This window comes from Falco peregrinus, chromosome 3 (assembly GCF_023634155.1).
Source record: "Falco peregrinus isolate bFalPer1 chromosome 3, bFalPer1.pri, whole genome shotgun sequence".
NCBI classification, from domain to species: domain Eukaryota; kingdom Metazoa; phylum Chordata; class Aves; order Falconiformes; family Falconidae; genus Falco; species Falco peregrinus.
This window is the reverse complement of record NC_073723.1, coordinates 39,131,799-39,157,181: the sequence shown is the minus strand read 5'-3', so window position 1 is coordinate 39,157,181 and position 25,383 is coordinate 39,131,799. Positions and strand designations below refer to the sequence as shown.

Here is a 25,383-nt window from a genome sequence, read left to right as displayed (position 1 = left end):
CTTATGGTTTTATCCGAATGCTCCCAGAATGGAGTTTAGTCTTCACTTGAGAAGTTTTGGGGGTTTTGTTACCATCTCAGATTCAAGCAGTTAAAATTAGTTTGATTAATCCATAAAACAACATAGGCAAAATGGGAAATTGTAGACCTGAATATGAATGATTAATGAAGCAAACTGTCAGGAGTTTGCTTGCTTACCTTTTATAGATTGTAGCTTTAATGCAGCAATTCTGCATTAATCACAAATAACAGATAAAGTATGGAGAATGAGATAGAAAATTAAAGAATGATGGCACATCTGTGAGATACTGGATGCATAATAAGGGTGTAGGTATTCTTGCACTGCTAGATAGAGGGTATCTCTGCCTGCCTATTTGACCTTATCATTACATCTGCTATATTGTGGTGGCATTCTGGTACTTCAATTCCAGAAGAATTTAGATATGCAACTTTTCCAAAGCTCCTATAACTAACTGCACACATTATTCACAAAGAACAACTTCTGCAAAATAAGAGTTCTGGCCTCCTTCTGGCTACATATGTCCACATCTGGAATAAATCTAACTTAAATCAAGAAAAAAGAATCGTTCTATGCTTCTCACATATCTCTTTGCATGTCATGACTAAGCCAAAATTTGACTGTGCCCATTGTCTTACTTTCTTCTAGTAAGTGTGAGGAAAACTATTTGACGTGTTTGTGTGAACACTGAATATTTTCCAGAGAGCTTGGGAAAATTTAAGTCTGTATTTTAACTTCTGTATGAATAAAAGATATAAGATTCTTAAATATTGGTAAAACTAATAATTTAGGGGAATTGTAATACACTTTCCTATTCATACACACCGCACAGAATCGTAATATTTTCCTTGCCATCTGTATTACTGGTAACTGGTCATGGGTTCATTATTTTGTTTGACAAATAATATATATTTTAACATAAATAGCCATAATGTAGCTTTGCTTGCATTGCCATCATGCAGTTATATCTGTTTAAAGACATTTTGGCTAGAGTAGTTTTAATATTAAAAGCATATAGCTGTGTCATTTTTTTTTCTTCTTTTTGTTTTTTTATTCTTGTGTCTATAATTGATTAATGTTCATTTAGGTGAATAATTTATAACTCATACAGCTTCTGGCTTATTAATTGTTTAATTTCAGAGAAAGTAACTGGGTACTAAGGAGAAGCAAGTTGTCATGCAGAGGGACACATTCCATTTAAATACTCCATTGATACATAGAGTAGATGTGGTCAAAGTACTTCATATGTGCTTCTTACATCTACTACTGTACTTGTAAAGAAAAATAGTGATAATGAAGATTAAAGGGTATTAGGGTTATTTTAAAAGAGGCATTTGATAGCATGTGATTTGTAAAATTTTATGATCCTGTGCTGGTTTTGTTTTTCCCTATGTCATTTTTTTGCATTGTTAGTTTTCTCCGTAGTAAACCAAGCAGAAAGAGGAGCACATTGCACGAATATTGCTCACACTTAATAATAAACAAGATTACATATGAAAATGATTAAATGATAAAATTAACCTTAAATTGTAGATAAGCCTTTCGCCTTTGCAACTGAAATTAATCTTGAGACATATTTAGATCAAAGGAGCAGAATCTGAATCAACATTGATCTTTTGATGAGGTTATACAGTAGTTCTCCTTCACTTGAGAACCTATGACATTTGCTAGACAGAACTTAATTTCATTTTAGGTAGATCAAGAAGAGTTCTTCCTTATTAGAGAGAAGTAGCTAGTGGTGCTTAACACTTTGGAGTTGGCTAAGTGTTGCGATCAGAGTATGATGATGAAACATTTTTGGAAGATTTTATTTTAGGAATTGCTAATAATAGCAGCTTCACAGTATTTGTACATGCGACATAGCTAACTTCACCTTGTACTTTAAAGTGTGCTGTTTATAGAAGGGTAATTAAAGAAAGACAGAAAATTAATCCAGGGATCTTGTGTGTTAGCTTTCTGTTGTAGTTATTTTACTGTTCTTTGAAAGAACTGAATTAGTTATTTTTAGTAGTATTGGGAAGGAAGAAAAAATAAAAGTCAAATAGCCTGCAGTTGAATTTCTTTGTTTTGATCCTGACATTTAAAAACTGGCAAGTTATTATATGTCACAGAAAACAGGTATGGATATATCATCTCCTTCTGCCAAAGCCAAAAGTTGTTAATAAGATGCCTATCTCCTTTTCTTTACTTAGAATTGATAGCATGTTCTGTCAGCAGACAAAATAGTCCCAAAATAATTTGCATTTTCCACATTTGCGGAGCTGCATGCCTTACACTCAAGAGCAAAGACATGGAGAAACCCATGTTCTTCTTTACTATGCTATAGTGATAGGAAAAGAAGAATAGCTTGCTGTCTTTACATTTCTCCTATCCCTATGAGTGCTGCACGAATCTCTCTTACAGCAAAGAAAACGGATTGAGAAGGCAAATACTTTTGTGTTTCTTATGGTCTCAAACAGCAGGAGGTCTTCATGTGATATGATACCTGAAGGGCCCTGTAAGTTCTGAGTCTATTACTAGCTACCTGTCCAACTTCTTTTCCAAGAAGCATCAGGTGTATACAATGGCTGGATTCGCAGGCATGATTGGTTCTCTGCAATCATCTTTCATAGCTCTGGCAATGAAGAAGAGGCACCTATTCTCAATAAATCTTTACAGAGCAAGGTTCCCATAGGTCCCAGCAGTGTCTCTAAAAGGAGAACTCCAGGGTGCAGCTGGATATCATCCAATCTTGCAGTGCCAACTTTTTTTTTCCCCTCAGATCTTTACTCTTTGCAGTGCCAACTAATTCTCCACTTATCAAATGTTCTATAAAACAAGTAATTGCAGGAGGACATCTCTTGAAGATACAACAGGCTGCAGTCCAAATGTTGCATTCTTTAACCCTTCAATTCACAATGAAAGCAGCCTGTATCTTTGGCAGTTACTTACTGCATATAATAGATCTTTCTCAAACTGAAGACTCTGAGTTGCCTGAAACCTCAGCTATTGTGATTTCTGGGACTAATGAGGCTCTGCTGACTGTAACACTACTTATGTTTTCTGATGTAGGAAAAATTCAAAGTCAAGGTGTCTCTCAAACTTTTTCAGGAAACTCAAAGCCCTACAATGGAACCTGTATCTAAAAAGTGCCTCACAAATTAGTATGTCTAGGAGAGACTGAAGAAAAAGAGGAGTAACATAAAAATGAATTGGATGCGTTTTTAAAGAAAATTGAAGTGGTTTGGTTTTGGGGTTTTTTTGTTTGTTTGTTTGTTTTTTAAATATATAACCTGATACCTCAACTAATGTTAAGCATTCTAAAGTGGAAAAATGCCAGAAACTCTGAATTCAGGTAACATAGATGAGGATAAGGAATCTCAGGAATAGCAGAACTATATAAATGTGATTTAAGGCTCAGACTTTCTCTGTGTATTCTTACAGCTTTTAAGTGTCTTGCAGTGTTAAGTAAAATAATGTTGTTTCCTCCTTCAATAATGTTCACTGACTTCTGTACATGTATGGCACAGTATTAGTGCATATGACATTTTGGCATTTTCACAAATGTTTTCTCAGTTACATGCTATGTATTCTGTCTGTCAGATGCCAACATATTCATGTACAAATAAACAGCAGATTGTTTCATAACACTTGGTGAAGGGAGTTCCAGAAAAATACTACAAAATGATTTGATATAATTGTTTGAAGGGAGATTAAAGAATGTGTAAAGGATCAAGTATAGGAGAGCAGTCCAAGAAAAACGGAGCAGTTCACTGACTGAAACATGGCTATTCCCTTTAGATGTCCCTTAAATCCTGTAAGTGGAAACAGACAAATACACAGAGGGGTTACAGGGAATGGAAAAATCTTATGTTGGGAAGGAAGGACCAACATACATAGACCAAGAAATGGAGGAAAACTATTTGATAAAGTTGAACTCATATGCTGAGTGAATTCAAGGACAGTTTCCAATAGTAGGCAGGCAGGTTTCATATAGCTGAAAAGATTAAGGTGCTATACAGTACAGAAACTAGTGGTGGTATTTAAATTCTTGTAGTGGGATATTATTTGGAAACAGGAATGATTTAGAGAGGCAGAGTGGTTTGCTAAAGCATTTATAGGTTATTAAATGATAAAAATTAAATTTGAAGGCTAGAAAATGTAATGTTTTATCATTTAAAGTTACTGTAAAGAGGTAGTAAGGTACCTGGAAAACACTAGCTTGGCAAATACAATTTCTAAATCTTTTCTTCTTACAGAGAAACCTAAAGTTTATTATCATAACTGATATGTTATGACGCTACTATAGGAGAAAAATTCAGCCAAAATTGTAAATTTGCTCCAATTGAACCAACATAGTGCACAAATGTAAAAGTGTGGGTTTTTTTTGTTGTTTGTTGTTTGTTTTTTTAATTTTATGCTAACTGTATCATCAATAAGTTGTTTTTAAACTGCTTTACAAATACTAACTACTTAAGGGATGGTGGCAGGTAAAGAGTGGAAAGAAGTGTGAGTCCTCCTGGGTATGTCTTGCTTCTGCTGTGAACAAGCAACGTTGGATACAATTGTCCAGGCTGTCCTTTGAGCTTTGAGGTTAACTTAACAACTTGTAGTTAGATCCCTACTGTTTCCAAGTTAATTGGTCCACCTTCTCACATTCATACAGAAATCATGCTGCCCTGGAAAGTCAGTTCAAACTTCCTGACATTAAGACAGCATTTTCACAGGGGAAAAAACAAGGCGTTTTCTTAAAGATCAAGATACTATAACCTTAGAGAAGTGGGCCCTAAAAGTATAATATTGAAAATTTCCTGGACGTTTGTGTTTCCTTGATATGATGTGAAAGAAATAATAATTCTTGTAAGAATCAAAATGCAGTTTGCGTCTGACTCTAGGTCAAAGCGTTAGATAACAGGCTATGTGGATATCCTGAGAGACTGTCACAGCATGGGGTAGTGAAGGGGTTTCTTATAAGACAATAAAAAGACAACAGACTAGAATTCTCTATTAGTGTACCAGTAAAATGGAGAGGATATTCCTAATTAACGTTAAGGTCATGCACAGCTCTTTGTGAATGCAGGGCCTAAGTTGTATGGTCAGTAGAGCTTAGATGTAGCATAGACATGAGTACAAATGTGGAAAAAATTCAAATCTAGCCTTGATTTTCAACCATAGTGGAAAGTTTAGATTTATTTTTTTTTAATGAAAGAATTCTTTAATCTAGCAACCACGTAGAGCCCTGATGTCTGTACTTCTAGTCATTATAGAATCCTTATATCCTTATTCTTTTTTTTTTTCTTCCGAATTTATAGTTTATATCTAAAATATTTGATTTGTTTAATTCCTACCAGGAAGGTAAACACACCTCTTTGTTTTTCCCCTTGTAAGACCCTATAAAATTGTGATGCTACAAGTATTTTCTTTAGATTTTGCCTTTTTTTTTTTCCCTGTTTGCCATTTTATGGAGTTACTGCTATATTATCACTGTTTTAGCTGTTATTTTTAAATTCAGAGGGAATCTGTGGGACCAATGAGAATACATTGATTTTCTCTAAAGGTACTTAGAAGAAAGAGGTCTAATAGAAATCCTTTTTCTGTTTAAGAGCTATGAAAAATGCAGTCTCACTTACAGGATAGTCAAAGGAAAATACAGAAAGTGTCCAGCAGAAGAATGAGACTTCAGTCTCCCTCTTTGTGATTTTTCATTGTGCCCATCGTGGTGAAGCTTGCAATCTCATGCTAAAGATTTGTAGTTAATGCTAGAACTTTTCTCGGACATAAGGGAATTTCAGCAATGTTCCACAATGGAGCAGAAGAGACATAAGATAAAATGGCTCCAAATGAAATCCATTCTCTTTATTTTGGCTGAGTCAAACAGGAGGTAGCACTTTTCATGTGTTCATATGAGAAGGTGTTTGCTCTCTCCCCACCTCAAAAATAAGTTTATCTGAGATTTTTTTCTAAAATGAAATGGGACTTGGGTCAATGCTTAGACTGTATGAGATACCAGACCTATATAAAAAGACAGGAGATCAGATTTCCTCCAATACTACATTTTGCAAAGGAAATCACAACCTTGATTTTGTACTGCTGGTAACTAAAAGGCAAAGAAGCATTAGAAGCATCTTGTATGTTTTCTGTGTGCTCTTTTATATTTTTGAGGTGTCCCACTGCTTAATAGTGCTACCACTTTAGGTGAAACCCTTTCCTTAAGTCTGCATGCAACTATCTCTGCTTTGGTATCTTTGCCACAAAAAAGGCATTAAATATCCTGTAGAAAGTAGTCAAGAGAGAAAAGAAAATTCACAGTTTGAACTGGGACTGTTTTCGGGTTTCTGACTAGCAGCTGCCATTCTCATCATGAGGTCATTAATCCAGCTGAATGGGGTGTCAGTCTACTATATTACGACTTCTATACCTTTACAAATAGATCCCCTGATAGCAGATCTGGGTTCTTAAGCTGAACAGAAACTGGTTTCTGTGATTATAAAAACACTAAGGAAGAATTTTCTAGCATCTGTTAGAGCCTTCCACCCTCTCCTTGATAACCTTATTCCACGTTCTTTTTTGATCCAATGGTTGAGGTGGCTAAATTATTAGATTTATTTCAGAACTCAGCAGTCAAATGGTTTCTTGATTCATCACTGCATTTTTGGGCATCAGTTATTTACCTTAATTTTTAAAAAATCACTGAACAATGTGATTTTTTCATTGTGTGCAGGTATGGGTACAATTGGGAAACTAAAACTAAAAAGTCAGGATTATCACAGTTTACTGTAAATTAAAGTTATGAAAAGAATAAGATATTTTCACTGTTTAAAAAAGGCTTCTTTTTTTTTTTAGAAAAGAATGTAAAAATGGTGATACCTGTGTGTTTGCTATATTTCTGAAAGATCTATCAGTTTGTGTACTGCATACATGTATGTATGTCTTTCAGACTCATATCAATCTGACAGATGCAAAAAGCAGAAAAGACAAAGAAAACCTAGTGTGAACTTCATGCAAATACAGTTACATCAGATGTTTTATATTACAGTTGTATAGGAAAGTGTGCCATTTTATAAAAGAAAACGTAGAAGATATGAAGTTCTTCTGAGTGCACCTTTCTAATTTAGAAAGCCCATTCGTTTTCTGCTGTTAGATTATAGTTTGAATTCAAAGGAGTAATTCTTCAAAAAAAGAATCAGCCTTATTTGTTCAATTCTATATCAAGATAACCATGAATGTAAAACAATATAATGAAAATAATAGCTGAAGGAGTCTGCCCACCTCCAGGTTTTTTTTCTGATTATTTTCTGCAAAATCTCACCTTTATATATATTAATATAATTAAAATAAGAATGTCAGCTCCTGCTTTGAGTCTAACTTGGGCTTTATAAACTAGCTTGACTCTTGGAATTTTTCAGTACAATTGAAAATTAGGTATTAACTTTAAAAACAATGCTAAATATTTATTTTTTTAGGCTGCTATTTTCCTGTTGCACCTTAAGGTATTCTAAAAGGGATGCTGTTTGGTGTTTGTTTAGAATACAGTTGTGAAAAAGAATTGGTTTTTATTCTCACAACAAACTTCCTTGTAAGCACCTGAAAAATATCAAGAATTTTAAAAAAGTAAATGTATGCTTAAGTCTGTTGCATACAGTTCTGTCCATGCTCGTACATTACAGAGGTAGTTTAATCACCCATAAGAAATTACTAGCTTCTCTGTTCGTGAAGCATGACATTTCAATTGCACAGCCAATAAAAGAATTACATGAAGAGGGCTGAAATGATTTACTGTATGGAAAGCCACAAGACCAAGGTTACCATGGTGAACTACCTTTCTGTGCATACAAGGTCAAGTGAGAGTGACCTGTCAGTGGACAACCTTCAGTGCTAACATAGTAATATATTGCACCAACAATGGTTTGTTATCTGCTTTTTAAATAATTATAAACATTTTATTATTGGATATTTTTTCATTGCTTTTTTTTTTACATGTGGACAATAATGAATGCAGAAATCATTTTATGCTTCAGTAACAGTAGTTTTAACAGCATTAGATGAACATCTATGTTTAACAAATTTTTATGAATTGTAACTGTATACAGTAATGTTTCTCTAGGTATGTTCAGAGGTTAAAAAAAGCTTACCAAGGTTTTCCAGATATTTAATCTAATGTGTATGAGATTCTAGTTGATGCTTTTCGTATTTTCTGACTCTGCATTATTGTATATTGCAGAATTCTTCATTCAGTTCCAATGGGGCTGGAGATAGGGAAGCAGGGAGCACTGCAAATAGTCTGTGTACAAATATTGTCAAAGAAAACATACAATTATAATTAAAATGTTTAGAAAAAAGTCTGAAAAGCAGGGAGTTCATCTAATGGTTCTCTGAAAAATATTTTGTTGATGCATAAAATGAGAGCTATACTAATAAATGTCTCTTGAATTACATATGCTGTAAGAAAATGAAACCCTTTGGGTTATGAATCTTGGATTTAAAGAAGCAGTCATCAAATATTTAAGATGAAAATGCAGTAACACATGCTAGCTGTCATGTGTAAGTTTGGTGAATGTTATGACAAGGTTTTTAAAACATTCATAGTCAGAGTATTTTTATAAAAATGTTCATTAATTCAAACAGACATTCATATCTGGCAACCTGCATTACAATCGAGATTTCTAGATGCATTAGAAATCTTTGTAAAGCCAAGAAAATATGGGTGAAATATATAGCAATCATGTTTAAATTATACATTATAAGCCATACCTATCGGTATGTTGTCATATTATGCATTAAATTTAGTGCATCAATCAGGTTGTTATAATTCTGATGTCGCCAAAAGGCACAAAATATGACAAACAGGACTAGGCATGTAGATATTATCATACTCAATAATTCAATGAGCATTTGTTTTATGTAAATTAACTCCTGTTAATAAAAATTACACTCATTTATTACACCACTTCCATGTGATAATTAAAAAAATGTCCTTTTTCTTGCAAATCGTTACAAAATGTGAATAATGCATTTGTTTAATATCTTTATAAACAAAATCCTACCATCAGATTAGTTCTGGAAATGAAAGTGTTATTGATTTCTATAATAATTTCATAATACTGTTACATTGCAGGGCTGAAACTGCTAATCTTGTTTTTGTGGAGAACTCTATGCATTTAAAGCAGTGCTTGAACTCTCACATACAGCATATAAACAACATTAATTTGATACAGGCTGCTATTGTTGAATCTGCAGGAAAAGTACCTTTCAAAATATGGAGAATAAAAGAGGGAGATACTTCTAACTGTAGCTTTTAACATAATAAATACAACTATCTAATAAAACAGTGTTGCAGAAGAGTGGCTTTTCTCAACACATTCAAGCATATTGCGTGGTAATATACCAAAATTTCAATATGGTTTCGATCTTCTTAATTTATACTTGAAATATATATCAACTTGAGGAAAGTTTAGAGCTGTTGTCTTAATAAATCCCTGGCATGTCTATGATTATAAGTGATCTCTAAAGGAAAATGCAATATATCACCTGACCTTGTGTCTATTTTCCCATTTAAAAAAAAAAAAAAAATAAAACCAGAAGCTTATTATTCCCTGCTTTTAATTCCAGAATGTTAGGGTTCATTGGATTTTCTTTTTTTCTCTTTATTTTTTTCTCTTTTCAATAATTAGACTTTCTTAAGATGTTAGTTTGCTGATCTTACTAGAACAGAAGACAGAAGTGAGTAGGTGTGTGGGAAAAGACCTAGAAGTTTTCTTCTCACTGTTCCAGTTCTCTCCCCCATCCCACTGGGGAGGAAGGAGCAAGTGGCTGTGTGGTGCTTAGTTGCCAGCTGGGGTTAAACTGCAACAACTTTCAAAGTGTAAATAGCATCTAGGTACCATGGGTATATGCAGCATATAAATTACTAACTCAATGTGGAGGGATTTTTCTCAGTAAGGCTTGTACTTAAGTGCATACAAACTCTATATGCTGGTGGAAAAGAAACAAAACACAGCAACAGGCAGCAGCCTTTGTTCGGCAGGAGAGAGTATTAAGCCCAAATCAAAGCAAGCAACAAATGTAAAAACATAAGTGAACAAAAATAGCATTTTAACCTGAAGATAAATCCTTACTACTTCTCCTTACAGCTATATAACTAGAATTCATACCCATGTGGAGAGAAAAAAGGAAGAGAAAAAGAATCTTTGTACGCTAAGGGTCACGTGCAACCTATGGCAAGTGCTACAGGTATGGCAAATCTGAGTCTCTTGAGTTATGTATGCAGCACTGAACATGGGAAGAGGATAGTTACACCATTTAATAGTGGTATATTTAAAGTAAGATGGCCTCACCTATATTTAGGGGAAGATGAAACTTGGATATAGTAATACCCTTAACTATTCAAAATGTTTTCATAAGCTACTAAGTAAAACTTCTGGGAAGTGTTAATTTTCTAAAAGCATTTTCTCTCACATAATCCTTCCGTCTTTTCATGATCTATATGTTTTTCTCTGACTGCAGTTTTTTTTCTACAGATCTGCTGAATTGGCACTGCCAGTTCATGTAACAGTAATACTTCATATAGCTTCCAAAAATTTGGCAAGGACTTCTGAATAAGTATTTTTGGATAAATCTGTATGTAGCTTATAAAGTATATTTAGTGGATAGATGTTGCATTCTATAATAGCATGTAATACTTACCATAAGGGTCTTTAATTGTGAATGTAATTATTATTTTCATTATGAGGAAGACACTTTGAAAAAAGAATGGTCCAGATGAAGTTTCTTGCTTTGAATTCTCTTTCTTGGAAAACTGCAGGTACATGTTCATAATTTGACAGCACTGCATTATGGATTAGCTAGTGAAGGCTATTCTACAGTGAGCTCTGCAGTCATCTCATTGACCTCCTTGAAGCATATAATCTCTGTGACACCAACACTGCTGCCAAACTCATGTTTAAGTGTTGCAGCTAACCAAGATTTTAAAAGAATTGTATTTAAAACTCAAAAAGACATGAATGTTGAATTCTGAAAAAAATAATTTTATAAATAACGTGTTTTGTAATTCCTAAGGCTATAAGGAAAATAATTGAGAAGCACTGATTCAGGGTTTTCTACTGTATAAACAAAACCTTATTTTAGATGTTAATGAATTAATAGTATATTCATATACACTGATGACCTATATGTGAAGTATGAACAATGCAATTTAAAATGTCTAAAGGATTAAGTTCCTTAAATATTTTTAATAGAAAAAGATTGTCTATAAAACAGAAGTAGTTTGTGCAATAAAGTATTTAAATACATAAATTAGTTGTATACTTTAGGGGAGAAGAGTTGCCTAAGTTGAGAATACAAAACTCTAGAAAAATACTTAAATCTAAATACAAACTCAAGGTCTGTTTAAAAGTAGATTGTGCATTTCCAAAGATAACTCGAGTGTGAATGTATTGTTTTGCTGGCACAGACTTACTAGGTAGATGAAGGAGCCTGTATCCTTTCAATTCTCCTCTGTTTGCATAATATGGTCATATGACATAATAACAGTAATATGATGCAAAGGGTACTTCTACTTCAGTTCCTGGCTACAGGAGCTGAATCAGGTGATGAATAACCTACATACAAGTACCAAATTCCACTTAGAGAACTCTGTGCAGTTGACTTTGCTGAGACAGTTTCTCTCCAAGATAAAATCCTAGTTTGGATTTTAAAATTTAGGGAAAAGCAAATTTCAGTTGGAAGCAATTTGAAGCCATAAATTTAGAAAGAGAAGTAAGTTGTAAAATAACAGTAGGGAAGGGACTTGTCTGTGAAGCGTGGATATAAAGAAGAGAAGAGTTTGGAACAGAAGGAGGAAGGAAGCAAACTGTAACCTAAAGAAAATGGACCTTTACATAACCCTTGAATAGCTGCAATATATTATATCCCCACTCAAATACTTTTTCTGCTGTCACTATCTACTTTGTATCCCTTCTTTGTCCAGGTTTTCCATACTGTCTCACCTTAATGTCAGTTTTCCTTAGGTGTATCTTTTACATTCTAAATTGTCCCCAAATCTCTGTGTTTACCTATCTGTCTTTGATTCTGAGTGCCAGTCCCTTTTTCTAGCTTTGTCTTCCATCTATTGTTTTATTAGTACTTATTTTCCACCCCAGGTGACCTTGCTTTTCATCACATTATTTCTACACCAAATGCTTTGGTTGCCCTTAGCGCTAACCTTTATATTCACAACTCCCCTTGTATTTGTTCATAAAAATGAGGAAAAACAGTCAGTGAAAAGTTCATTCAAAGCAAAGATCAAAATCCCTGGATGTAGTAGAACTGAACTTTTAAAGGTATTATTTATTGACATATTTATTTATGTAGTCGCTTTCTTTGTGTTTTTTTCCATGTTTGTGGACTTTGCCCTTGCCTACTACAAAAAATATAATTTTTACTTTTATACAAAAGTCCAAAAGTTCTCATGTTTTTGTCTTTTGACTTTTGCTCATTTATCCTTAGGAGTTATGGTATTAATATTGGTAGCGTACTGTTATCGATCCATTTCACATCTTTTCCTGATTTGTAAACAGAGGTTTTTTTCAAGTTTAGAGTCATTCAGCAATGGATCGGGATCCATTTTTTTGTGGACAGATCCAGTCAAAAATATTGAAAACAACATGTAAACTAAGTCCAGTTTAATCCCATGCGGGTTAAGCTGCTTTGTATTTTGGGGTTCACTCCTATATTATCAGCAAAATGCAGAAAATAAAAATGTATTCCAGTAGAGGCTGAACTGAGATACATGTCTCTCATACTTGAGCTGTTTTCTTTCTCTGTGCTATTTGTTTCAATCTGCACAGCTGTTCATTCAAGAATGTATAGATTTTGAAAGGCACACCTGGATTTACAGCTCATCTTTCGGATCCATGTTCCTTTCTTTGAAAAAGTTCATTGGAATAGCATTGCTGGCATTGTGTCCTTAAGCAGTTCAGATATAACTACCCCCAGTGACATGCTTACTGCATTTCCGTATACAGGATGACTTTCAGCCTAAGAAACATTTGTAAGACTACTCCTACCAAAACCAAAATGATCAATTATTTTATACTGGTCCAGTTTTCAGCTTCATTTCTTTCTTCAAGTCAGCTGAGGGATATTTCTGCGTTACCAGAAGATGCCATTTCAGTTTACATCTTAAACTATACTTTGTCCCCAGATGATGTTGTAAAATGAATTGCATTCAGGCAGAGGCTTCTCAAGCACAACTGCTTCATTTAACAGCAGCATATAAAGATTCAACTCCCAATACCTGGAGTTATTTCTTCGCTAACAGTTATAGCATCAGACTTAAACTGGAAATGTGTTTTGGAGAATGCAGGTTTTCTGAGCCAATTAACTTATATTGTGAAATATACAGCATAACATTTTTTTCTGTTTTAAGCAAAGGCAACTAAGAAACTTAAAAAACTCAGAAGTCTTGTGTCAACTTCTGAGATAAGAATAAAAAATTAAATTAAGGGTTTCTCTGAGACTTTTGGTAATTTCAAATGGAGCAAGAATTCCTGTCTTCATCTCTTTGCCTTCCAGAAGTTTTCTAACAAACTTAATCACAGTTAATCTTTAAAATTCTGTAGACTATAGTAGAAAGGGAATAGAAAATTCCGTATTGATGTGAACTTCTGTGAAATTCTACCATTACAGAAATCTTACTGTGAGGACTCAGAAGTGATATACTGTACACTACATTTTTAAAAAAGCTGACTATACATTTCTTATTTCATCTGAGTGCTTTCTAAGTGTTCATGGATACTGTTACAGAAGAGCCTTCTCATTTAGAGAAATCTTGTCAAGAGCGTATTGATAAGGAAGAAAGGCATAAAAGGATTAATTACCTGCTCAAGAAAACCAAGACCTGTGACAGAAGTGAAACTTCTGAGATTCTGAGAAGAAGGACCAATGTTTCCTCCTAGTGTTGACTGGGTTTGTAAATGACGTGGACCTACATGATTTTTTTAAACTCCTCATTTTGTTCTGTTTTCTGTAAACTCCTCATTTTGTTCTCAATCTCTTTCCTGAGAAGACTCAAGGAAGAACTTAATTATGCTAACTGAAGTAGTTTACAATGCTCAGGGTTTTTTTTTTTAGGTAGTAGAAAATAGCTAGTAAAGAGGTGAAGACAGATTAAAAGAAGGCATACAGTGGATCCAGAAAACACCCTCCCTGAAAAACTGGAAGCTGATGAGTCATTGATTTTAAAAAATATTGTTTCTTGACATTAGTAATTTTACTTACTGTTGTCTGGTCTTGTACAGTATCTCCCTTATGAAAGTGTATTGAGAAAGGTTACTTTCACAAATATGACTTTTTAGTTGGTCTTTCAATTTGGTTGTGTCATGCATGCAGCAGGAATTGCATGGATAGCTGAGAGTGTTTAAGTTTTTCATATTTCAGAGCTGTTAGAAAACCAGAAAAAATCAGTGTCATCCTTGGTGAATTATACTTTTAGGTTCTGATGGGGAAAAAGGCTAAGCCAAATTATTTCAGATTTTGAGGTTTTTTTTAGAGGAATCCCAGAATATAATGATGAATGAACAGACAATGTATTTTATGTACTTCTCTTTAGGGCTCATTTTTGCCATCTTTTTTATTCACTCTCATGTGCAAGAAGGTCATGTGCCTTCAGTAAGTGAGCATAGCCCAGGCTATACTATTTCCTTGTTGATTGTGTGATGTAATATCAGTTCAGTGCTTGATATTTTTCCAGATTACGGAGACTAGCATGAATACAGGCATATTACACTCATTTTAGACTAGAGAAATGTGTATAATGAGAAAATAACTTTAAAACCTAGCCAGTAAAATGTTTTCATCCTCAACTAAGACCATGGTCTTTTCATTTGCGGGGTGGCAGAGGGTCTGCTCTGCTCTTAGGGTTAGAAAATTCAGGAGTAGCCAAAATTATTTTTTCATTTACAGTTGGTTTTTTTCTGTTGTAGCTTTAGCTGTTGATGTTAAATTTTCATCCCATCACTAAAGATTAGAAAACTGGTTTAATTTTTGCATTAAACATTGATATTATGTTCAGGATGTCATGCCACTGTAGACATCTTTCTGTTTTCTGTAAGAAAGGAGACTGCATTATATACCTTACTTCTATTAGTGATGGAGGTTATCAATGAGTCCAATATTGCTAAACCTTTGGAATATTTAAACCTATACTAAATCTATACACCTCATAAGAATCTTCTTCAGTGACCATATTTTAATATCACAGAATCACAAATAATGGTTGGGTTTAGAAGGGACCTCTGGAGACCATCTAGCCCAACCCCTGCTAAAGCAGGTTCACCTGAGCAAGTTGCACAGGGTCACGTCTAGGTTGGTTTTAAATGTCTCCAGAGAAGGAGACTCCACAGCCTCTATGTGCAGCCTGTTCCAGTGCTCTATCACCCTCAAGGTAAAGAAGTTTTTCCTCACATTCAGACGGAACTTGCTGTATTACAGTTTGTTCCCGTTGCCCCTTGTCCTGTCGCTGGGCACCACTGAAGAGCCTGGCCCCATCCTCTTGGCACCCACCCTTAAGATATCTGTAGACATTGATAAGATCCACTCACAGCCTTATCTTCTCCAGGCTAAACAGGCCCAGCTCTCAGCCTTTCCTCATGAGGGAGATGCTCCAGTTCCTTAATTATCTTTGTAGCCCTCCACTGGACCCTCTCCAGTAGTTCCCTGTCTCTCTTAAACTGGGGACTCCCAGAACTGGACACAGGACTCCAGATGCAGGCCCCACCAGGGCAGAGCAGAGGGGGAGGATCACCTCCCTTTACCTGCAGGCCATATTGTTCCTAACGCACCCCAGGATCCCACTGGCCTTCTTGGCCACCAGGACACACTGCTGGCCCATGGGCAGCTTGCTGCCCAGCAGGACTCCCAGGTCCCTCTCCACAGAGCTGCCTTCCAGCAGGTCAGCCCCAGCCTGTGCTGGTGCATGGGGCTGTTCCTCCTCAGATGGAGGACCCTACACTTGCCTTTGTTGAACTTCATGAGGTTCCTCTCTGCCCAGCCCTCCAGCCTGCCCAGGTCTCGCTGAATGGCAGCGCAGCCTGCTGGTGCGTCAGCCACTCCTCCCATTTTGGTATCATCAGCAAATGTGCTGAGGGTGCACTCGGTCCCTTCTTCCAGGTCATTGATGGACAAGTTGAAGAAGACTGAAGCTGGTACTGACCCCTGGGGAGCATGGCTAGCTACAGGCCTACAGCTAGAGTCTATGCAACTGATCACAACCCTGTGAGTTCTGCCGTTCAGCCAGTTGTCAATCCACCTCACTGTCCCCTCACCTAATTACCTATGAGGTTGTTATAGGAGACAGTGTCAAAAGCCTTTCTGAAGTCAGGGTAGACAACATCCACCGCCTTCCCCTTGTCTACCCAGCCAGTCATTCCATCATAGAAATCTATTTAGGTTGGTCACGCATAATTTCCCCTTGGTGAATCCATATTGACTACTCCTGATAACCTTCTTTTCCTCCACATGCTTAGAAGTGAAGGAAGTTAGCAAACCATTTTGGGTGTAAGAAATCTAAAAGTTTTTATCTTCCAGTTAATGGTCAAGATGTTAAAACTAACCAATTTTTTTTTTTTTTTATATTGAGACTAAAAGCTAATACAGAATAAAAAAAAATTATAATATAAAAACAGTAAAGAGGAAAGTGAAAGAATAATGAATACAGAAAAAAACCCCATCCCTTTGAAATATTGATAGCTGTTTTATAGCTCTTGGTCTCCAAAACAGCTTTTTCATATATTCAGTTGTTCTCAGCAGGGATCATTATAATTTCAAAGTTTTTTATTTTAGTCTTCCTTTTATTCCTTTAGTTTTCAGGAAGATATTAACAATAATTACCCACAAACACTGACATAAAGGTGTCCCTTGATGCCTATCCAAATGAGTGGTCAATAAAGAGATTAACAGAGTAATACTCACTCTATACATGCACACCTCTGTAGAAGGGTAAACTTCTTTTCAGGCACCTAGGTGTGAACTTGAATGTTCAGAGTCAAGTTACGTGTCTACAGATCATAAAGTTTGTTGAAGTGACTGGCGAGTCAATAGTCATTACAGCCTCTTTGCTTGTAGAAAGGTTCCATTCAGCCAAATGCAGTTGCTCAACTGACCTTTTGGTCAACAGCTACAATTAAAGGCTGTATCTCCTGTACAAGATAGATGAGAACATAGTCTTCAATGCTAACAATAATAGAAAAAAGTTCCTTGCAGATCTGTCTGTCTTTCTTTTTTTTTCTTTAGGTTCCCACAATGTTGGATTATCTGCCTAAACTGATAAGAATCCATTCTTGCTCACCTCTTTTAAGGTCCACACAAGGTCCATTTTAATTTACCACTCTTCTATTGATCAGGCTTCTGCTTTCCTCTCATCCTGCAGTTCAGACATTTCTTGAGGAGTGTTTTAAAATTGTCTGCTTTTAGACACCCTATGATCTGGTGGGACTTAAAATCAGAATGATAGATATATTATTATGTCTCCTTTGAAAATATTAAATTCCTCTAGGTATAAAAGTTGCTTTCTTCTTGCCATAGGACAAATTCAGTTATATGAAGGATGACTCTTCTTGCATCTGTTTTTCAGAGGGATGATCTTTCTTCTAATGTAGCCAAATTTTCTCTCCTTTTGTCTGTAACAGTTAAACCAAGCTTCCAGTTTTCCTTCTTGAACTTGAGGCCTCTGAAATAAGCATTTACCTTTCATATGTTCAAAGTCAAGGACATTTTTGATATTCACAGCCATCAGGAAATTTCCTGTGCTGTTAATTTTCCAAATTTAGCCGTTTCTACTCAATGGCTGTCCAGAAGGGTAGTGGCCTGAATTGAGTTTTACTATGAAACTGCTGAAATGGATCCCCTTAATAAAATCAGGGCATAATCCACTAGACATCAGACAATATTACTGGCATTGTTGGGAAATCTTTCTCATAGCTCTCTGTTGTACTGTCACTAGGTGCAATATTATTTTGGGTTGCTGAGGGCCAATATGGTTCTACATTCGCTGATTGCTTTAAGTGCTCCAAAACTGCTCTGCTACGTAGTTGATAAAGCATTTTATTGGAGTTATCTAAAGTGTGAATGTGCATTTGGACTATAAATAGAAGAAAGAGAAGCTGCATACCTGTAAAAGATAATCTTTGAGATTTTGGGTCAAAAAGTACAAGTTTTCTGGCTGATTTTCTCTTTCAAAGCTCTTTGATGTTTCCAGATGTACATTCCTTTAGATGAATAGGAATAGAAATGCTTTTACCTTAAATATCTATATGCTGGGCGTAAGCAATTGTAAAACATGAATGTGTCCTGTGTGAGTAGAAGGAAAATAAGGCTGTCTTCAAGTAGCAAAATGTAACTGCAGTCTTTACGTTACTGTACATATGGTTGTTTCAAGAGCTCCCATTTTTTTAGATGCTGCTCTTATTGCTGATGAGACTCACTATTTTTTGGGTAAGTTATCTTCAAGTACAATACGTGCCTTTGGATTTTGAGAATTATGTTAGGAGGAAGGGCTTCCCATGTTGAGTTATGCACATGCACTTGTTGCACCTGAACAGTCAGCATGGGCATCATGATTGACTAATCTGATTGCCTTCTTTGTTGGAATGGTTGCTTACATGGGCCAGAGAGAGCCTGTAGTGTAATTCAACTTCAGCATGACTTTTAACACTTTTTCAACTGTATTTTTATTTATAAACTGAGATAATGAGTTGGATGAATGGGTTGGTAGATGGATTGAAAAATGATCAGGCGTTAGGACTCGGAGGATAGTAATTAATGGCCTAGCTTCCAGATGACAACCAATAGTCAATACTGCAGCCTTTCTTATTCAGTTATTTTCATCAATGATTGGGATGACGAGATAGAATGGACCTTCAGCAAATTTGCACATGAGGCTAAATTGGGAAAAGAAGGTTAAGTGATGTGCTGGACAGAAAAATGTTGAGAAACTTAGGGACCAGACCAACAGAAACCTAATAAAGCTTAAAGGGAGAAGTGCAAAGTCCCGCACTTCAGACAGAATAACCAAGTGTATCAGTACAGCCTGGGAACTAATTGACTTAGTAGCAGCTCTGCTTAAAAGGAGAGGTTATAGTGGGTTGCAAGCTGAGTGTGAATGGAATGCCATCATCACAAATAAGGCAAACTGGACTACATTGGAAGGAGTGTGGAGAATATACCAGGGAAAGTTATTATTTCTTTGTGCTTCACACTGAGGGGGCTGTAACTGGAGTATTTTGTTCATATAGGCCTTACAGTTTAGGAAGGGTGTTGAAAAACTGAAAAGGATCCAAAAGAGGCCTATCAAGAAGATAACATGGTTGGAGACCTGCAGCACATGATCTTCAATGAGAGGTGGCTTAGCCTGGTGAAAGAAAGGCTAAAGAGACCTTTGATAGCATTTCTTTGATAGCAGAAATTTGAAGGTAAACTACAAAGATGATGGAGCTAACTCTTCTTAGTGGTGGTATTTGGTATAATAAAAGACAAAAGCCACAAGTTTCAGCTTCAGCGTGGATGTTAGAAAAAATGATTCACCAGGAGGGTCATGCTGACCGGAACAGTTTATGAAGCTAGGTGGTGGAACCTCCATCCTTGGGGTTTTTTGAAACTTGTCTAGACAAAGCCAAAGCCAAAGCTGACCCAGTCTAGTACTGGTTGTGGTCCTACTTTGATTGAGTTGTTCAACTAGGTGACCACTAGACATCCCTTGTAATCAATGTTTCTATGATTCTATGCCTTGTACTACTGGTTACTTGCATACTTCAGTTGTCCTTGTACTCCAGATTGGGTGAAAAAACATAGTCAGGGACTGTGGCCACTGTGTTTATTACACATGTAGACATAGTAGTATAGGAATTCCGTGATTAATTAAATATTTCCTTTTCTTCCTGGAAGCATCGGAAGATTTACATATGGAGACAACAAAAGCTTTACTGTCATAATCCCTGAAGAGTAGCAGGAAATATGTTTTGTTAGCTCTGTTCCCTGGGATTCCTAATAGTGTTTGTATAAATTAAAAACTGTTAATAGCAGAACACTGTAATTGATTAGCTTCTGTATGTTTACAGCTCTCTTTAATTGCTTAAAAATGCCATTTGTCAGCTTCATGTTCTATTGACAATGTTATCGATTTATCTGATTTGGGCTTTGTCTTGTCTCTCGTACATAAAACTCACATATGCAGTTCAAATGGGAAATGACTCTATTGATTTCCTTAACTTGAGCCCAAATGCTAAAGATTTTTGGATAAGCTTTCTCATTACTTAAGCCAAAATCAATAAGAGAGAGCATCTTTTAATGAAAGAGCAGTTTGAGCAACGTACTTCAGAAATGGGGTCCTGTTCATCCTATGCTTTACAAATCGATCTCCTTGGTTCCTTAAGTGAGGTCCAATTGGTTGACATTGTGGTTTGTCTTTGTGTGTAAACTTGCAGCTTCAGAAAAGAGAAGCTGAGCTACAGAGACAGCAGAAGGAAACACTTTCTCTGTAACAGAAAAAGGACAATCATTTTCTTGAGGTACTACACAATGTGTTGTAAGTGTGCTCTGTAAAATTCTGGCTTTTTATAGCCATTTTTAAACTATATAATTTATAGAAAAAATAATAATATGCTTTTCAGTCCTATCTCTTTCTCTATTATTATTCCTTTGTGTGTTGTTACTACACTATTTAAAAATATTATATACTTAAATGATACAAGTAGTTAATTTGGAAATATCACCGTCTTTTTTGATTTTTCTACATAAAATACTATCACAGGCTGCAGTCCAATCATATTGCTTTGTTAACCTGTTAATTTGTTCTGGTTTTGTTTCAGCTCTAGCCTCAAGAAATTAGACTTAGTGGCTCCAGACTAACCTGTGTAAAATGGAATATGAGATAAAAAATGGAGAGCTGAAGTTGAAGAGGTACAGAATGAACCTGGTATATCCAGCTAGTTATATGGGCAGGCCAAATGTTCAGGTACTGTACTAAGATATCATTAACTGCCAAGAACTACATAAATTAAGCTGATTATGCCTTCACTTAATTAACTGAGAATGACCTATTGATGTATAGGCAGAGCAAGTTAGAGACTACATGCTGCACTGTACTGAATTTATAGGTTTTCAATTAGTCCTACTATTGACTCAGACTACTTAGAAAAGGAGTTTACTTTTATGTTTTGTAGCAGGTTTTTAAATTAGTAAATTATTTGAAAACAGTCTGTTTGTATGTTCTTGGATTATGTGAAAAATGATCCAGTGAAAATTGTTTATTCATCTAAATCTATAGTTTTTACCTCATGTCTGAATAACACGTATACAATATTTGGTTTTTTTAAACTGCTGTTATGACTTGTTGTAAGTCTTGTTTATTCATCTCCAAATTTTAGTCATAATAGTTTTAGAAATTATCTAATCAGATCAGTCGTTCAAATAGTATTTTAAAGAAATGCAAGGAAAAATTCCACAGAAATCTGATAATTTTATTACAAAATTATTTACATATTTTCTTTCAAAAAAAAAGTCCATTGGCTGCTATTTTAGTTAAGCCCTATTTGAAAAAGAAGTTTTTAGTCTTACATACATTACATGATAAAGATTTACTAAATGTATTAAATAATCTCAGTAATATATTTACAGATTTTGTTCAAAGGAAAATGTGAATTTGTCTCAGGCAGGGATTTTTATTATGCAGAACTGTGGTTATTATTATACAGTTAGTATTTGGTTACAAATTGATGTCCACTGTAGACATGCTTAGAAACAATCATGCAGTTAGAAACCAAAGACAGGAAAAAAATTTAGCTGTTAATTAGTAATACTGCTGCAAATTTTGGAGAAAAGTAATAAGCTTAAAAATGTTAGCATGTAATAGTAGAACAGTTACATCATGTTGATGAATCTTCTGTAATGTTTCTATTTTAAAAGAGATTTTTAACACAAAGAGAATAATAAAATATCCTATAGATAAGACTGTTTATTTAATATACCAAGGAAAATAAAACATCATGTATGCTTAGTAAAAAAGACCCTGAATATTCATGTTTGAGTCCCTGAACAGTTTTATTTAGCTCATTCTTAAGTATAGATTTTAGGGAGTAATGTACCTGCTTTACAGGATTTGGTTGTCCAGGATACATTTCTGTGACCAAAATTAGTGTAAAATCTGCGTTTTTTAAAAAATGGTGCACTAAATGGAAGGATATGTACAGTCTTACCATCCCCTGGGACTAGGTTGCTGTCTTTATTCATGTAGTTCTCTCTAATCTTTTAGAAAATTAAGAAAATTTAAGTACATAGATTATAATATGTAACTATATTTTTTTAAAGATTAATTTTCAGTTTTTAAAATGGCTGTGATTCTTAGATTTGAGGTTTTTATCTTGGTGCATGCCTGTGATATTCAGTTACCTTATGCCATAGCATTTGTCTGAGGATTTATAGTTAAACCTACACTTTGTAATTCAGTGATCGCTTTATTAAAATATTTCCTGATGTTTTCCCAGTCTATATTGGAGATGACTACATTGTCTACAAATGCAGCACTTAGTTTTCCTTCAAATGTGGTCCATAAGCCTTTGGTATGGACTGTCACACATGGAACACAAAATGCATTGTGGTAAATTGATATAGGTCCTTGACTTCACTACAGTAGGACTGTAGTGGCAGCCCCAACATCTGGCGCTCAGCTGCTGTCCAGCTGCTTTGAATATTCACTGACTGACCAAGCCCAGTCTCTCTTTTGTTCCCCTTATTGACACGTGCGTTAACACGTGCAACTTGTTATTCTCCTATATGATCACTTCCATAATTGTTTTGTTGACTTGTTTACTGAATCATTTATTGTGTTATTGGTAAGTGGCTTATGAGTTCTACCACTCACCTACCACCTGTTTGTCTCTCAGTATTTTATCTGCATTCTCAACCAGTTAATTTATATTCACTTCTTGTACCTCATACCTTCCCCTCTTAGCCCACCTCTCTCTCTTTATCCTCCCACATTAGCATTTGCCCAGGTCTTTGCCTGCTTTTCTCTCTTGTATTTCTCACTGCCATTTCCAATTACCTGACTCATTTTTTAAGCCTCATATCTACCACTTAGTTCTGTTTCTGTAGGAGATCTTACACTGTGAATTCTTCATATAGCGGATGGTCAGAAATGACACTTTTATGCTATGTTATTTTTCTCTCCCTTTTCTCTTTCCATTGATTTGAAGGAGTTCATTCACCTCACCCATCTTGTTTCTTTGGCATCACAAACTCTTATCCACCCACTCACAGCCTTAAGTTATCCACACTGTAAGTAAGTAAAACTTAACTTCTTTTCCCAGTTACCCAAGAAATCTCTCCAAATGCTCATGACTCTTACCTCTTTTCTTTTCTCCTTTGCTATCATAATGTCATTTTGCAAATGTTTCCAGCTGAAGTGGTAAGATTGTTTTCCTGCTCCATCATTTGACTGTGCCATTTTTAATTCTTCTCGTTTTACATCCCAATAAATTAATTTATTGTTCCTTAATCTTCATGGTTTTTTTCTCATTTTTGACACTTGTCATTTGCTATGTCACTTTTTATGTCACATATTTCAAATTCCTCTTTTTTTTCCAGTGATGTCAGAGTGAAATTGCAATTTGTCTGCTCCTTCACTGGCTGTCTTTATACTTTCTTCCATTACAAACCTGAAGCATGCTGTATTCTTCCTGGATTCATCTTTTTTGTAAACTTTTTCCTGCTAGTCAACCTTATGGTGATCTTTAAATAAATTGACCAGGCAGTAATCACCGAATTTTGCATCAGTGGAAGAAAGTGATGAATCACCCTTTCCTCTCCCTCTTGTCTTCCTGACAAATATCCAGACCTTTGCACAGTGTGTGACCATCAAGTTTTACAGCTTGCATATTCATGTTGTCAATTTTAATTACAGCGTTCAGGTCTCTCTTCTTCCTATTTATCGCATTAACTTACTATTAACTTCAAATTGAATTACAGCTTAGTTAGGTCAGGAATCACACCTACATTTGTGATCTTTTTTATTAGGTCCAGCAGAAGAGGCTGCACTTTTATTTATAAATGTAACAGTAGTAGGGCATGCTGGCTGTAGGGATTCTTATGATGCCTGTGCTCCCCCAAATAAATCTTGGGAATGGTTCAGGAGTATGTTGTATAGGTATAGGCTCATTTCCAGTAGACAGTTGACCTGTTTAATATAGTGGATGCTGGCTGGGCTGATCCATGATCATTGGCCTCAGTGACAAAGAGTAGCTCTTGGCACATTTAATTTACTGGCATGGGTGTAGTCTGTCTTGATCCTGATGGACTTTTTGATCTCTGCCTTTGCACAAAAAAATAGTAGTTCCACTAATTGCAACAGATTAGGCTGAGAGGAGTTGAAATGGAATTTGTAATATTATTTTCATAAACTGAGAATAGGTCTGACCATAAGTCATCTTAAATGATTAACAAGTTCCTATCTGTGTAGCACAACATGTAGTGTATGTTTCTCATAGAACAGTACATAATTACTTCTGCCTAGATATTTGTATGCCTGTCAGAAATAGAGAACTGCTGCTAAAATCCCTTTTCTAGCACAGTTTTGTCACATAAGCTAAGGTCATCAGAATTCTATAGTTGTCCTTTAAGGGTATGTCAGCATTACAGGCAGTGGTGGGCGTAGACAAACATACTGAACAACAAATATATAATTCCCTCATTCTGACAAAACTCTTAGAGCTGCATCACACTGCATCCTAGGTCAACACACACAGGGCTTTATGATCTTCCTAATCTCCCTTTGGAACCGTTGCTTCGTCTCTAATATGAGATGCCTAAGGTATCAGTTTATATGCTTCTACACTGCAAACTCTACTGCTCTATGGCTGTTTTCTTTACATTGTTCTTTTTTATTTAATGTCTTTTCCAAGCATTTTTTTTTTTTTTAAATGAGATAATGCAGGTATAGTTGGATCTTAGTCCTAATAGGTATGTATGATCTCTTCCCAGAGAAGCGAACAGTTTGCCTGGGAGGTTTGCCCAGAGATATGCTGCAAATGTTTACCTATAATTCTCCAGCAAGAAACCAGCTGAGAAAAGCTTAAATACCTCTACTTTGTGAAGAGCTGAACAAGATTTCATACCATCATTGGAACGCTCAGTTTGTATTTCAGTGATTTTTTTTTTCTACTGACTAACTGTTGAATACTATCTTATACCATAATTTTACATGAGTAGCATCCTTTGAATGCTTGTCCATCTATATATTCACACTCTGTGAATTTGCATTGCAGGCACATTGAGTTAGAAGTACCCAGTGGTTCTGTCTAATTTTTCAAACTATATAAAATAATTAAAATTAATGACTAGGACACAGATTTTATTCTT

General features: G+C 35.4%; 1 long non-coding RNA gene across 1 annotated transcript in view; it reads left to right on the top strand.

The window, feature by feature from the left end:
• LOC114013107 (uncharacterized) overlaps positions 1-25,383 on the top strand; it is a 41,945-nt gene that overhangs the window by 2,087 nt on the left and 14,475 nt on the right. The window contains exons 2-6 of the long non-coding RNA XR_003555965.2: positions 10,128-10,227; positions 18,427-18,465; positions 19,266-19,442; positions 20,454-20,537; positions 20,838-20,983. This is a non-coding gene — a long non-coding RNA (uncharacterized LOC114013107). The remainder of the gene's footprint in view (positions 1-10,127; positions 10,228-18,426; positions 18,466-19,265; positions 19,443-20,453; positions 20,538-20,837; positions 20,984-25,383) is intronic.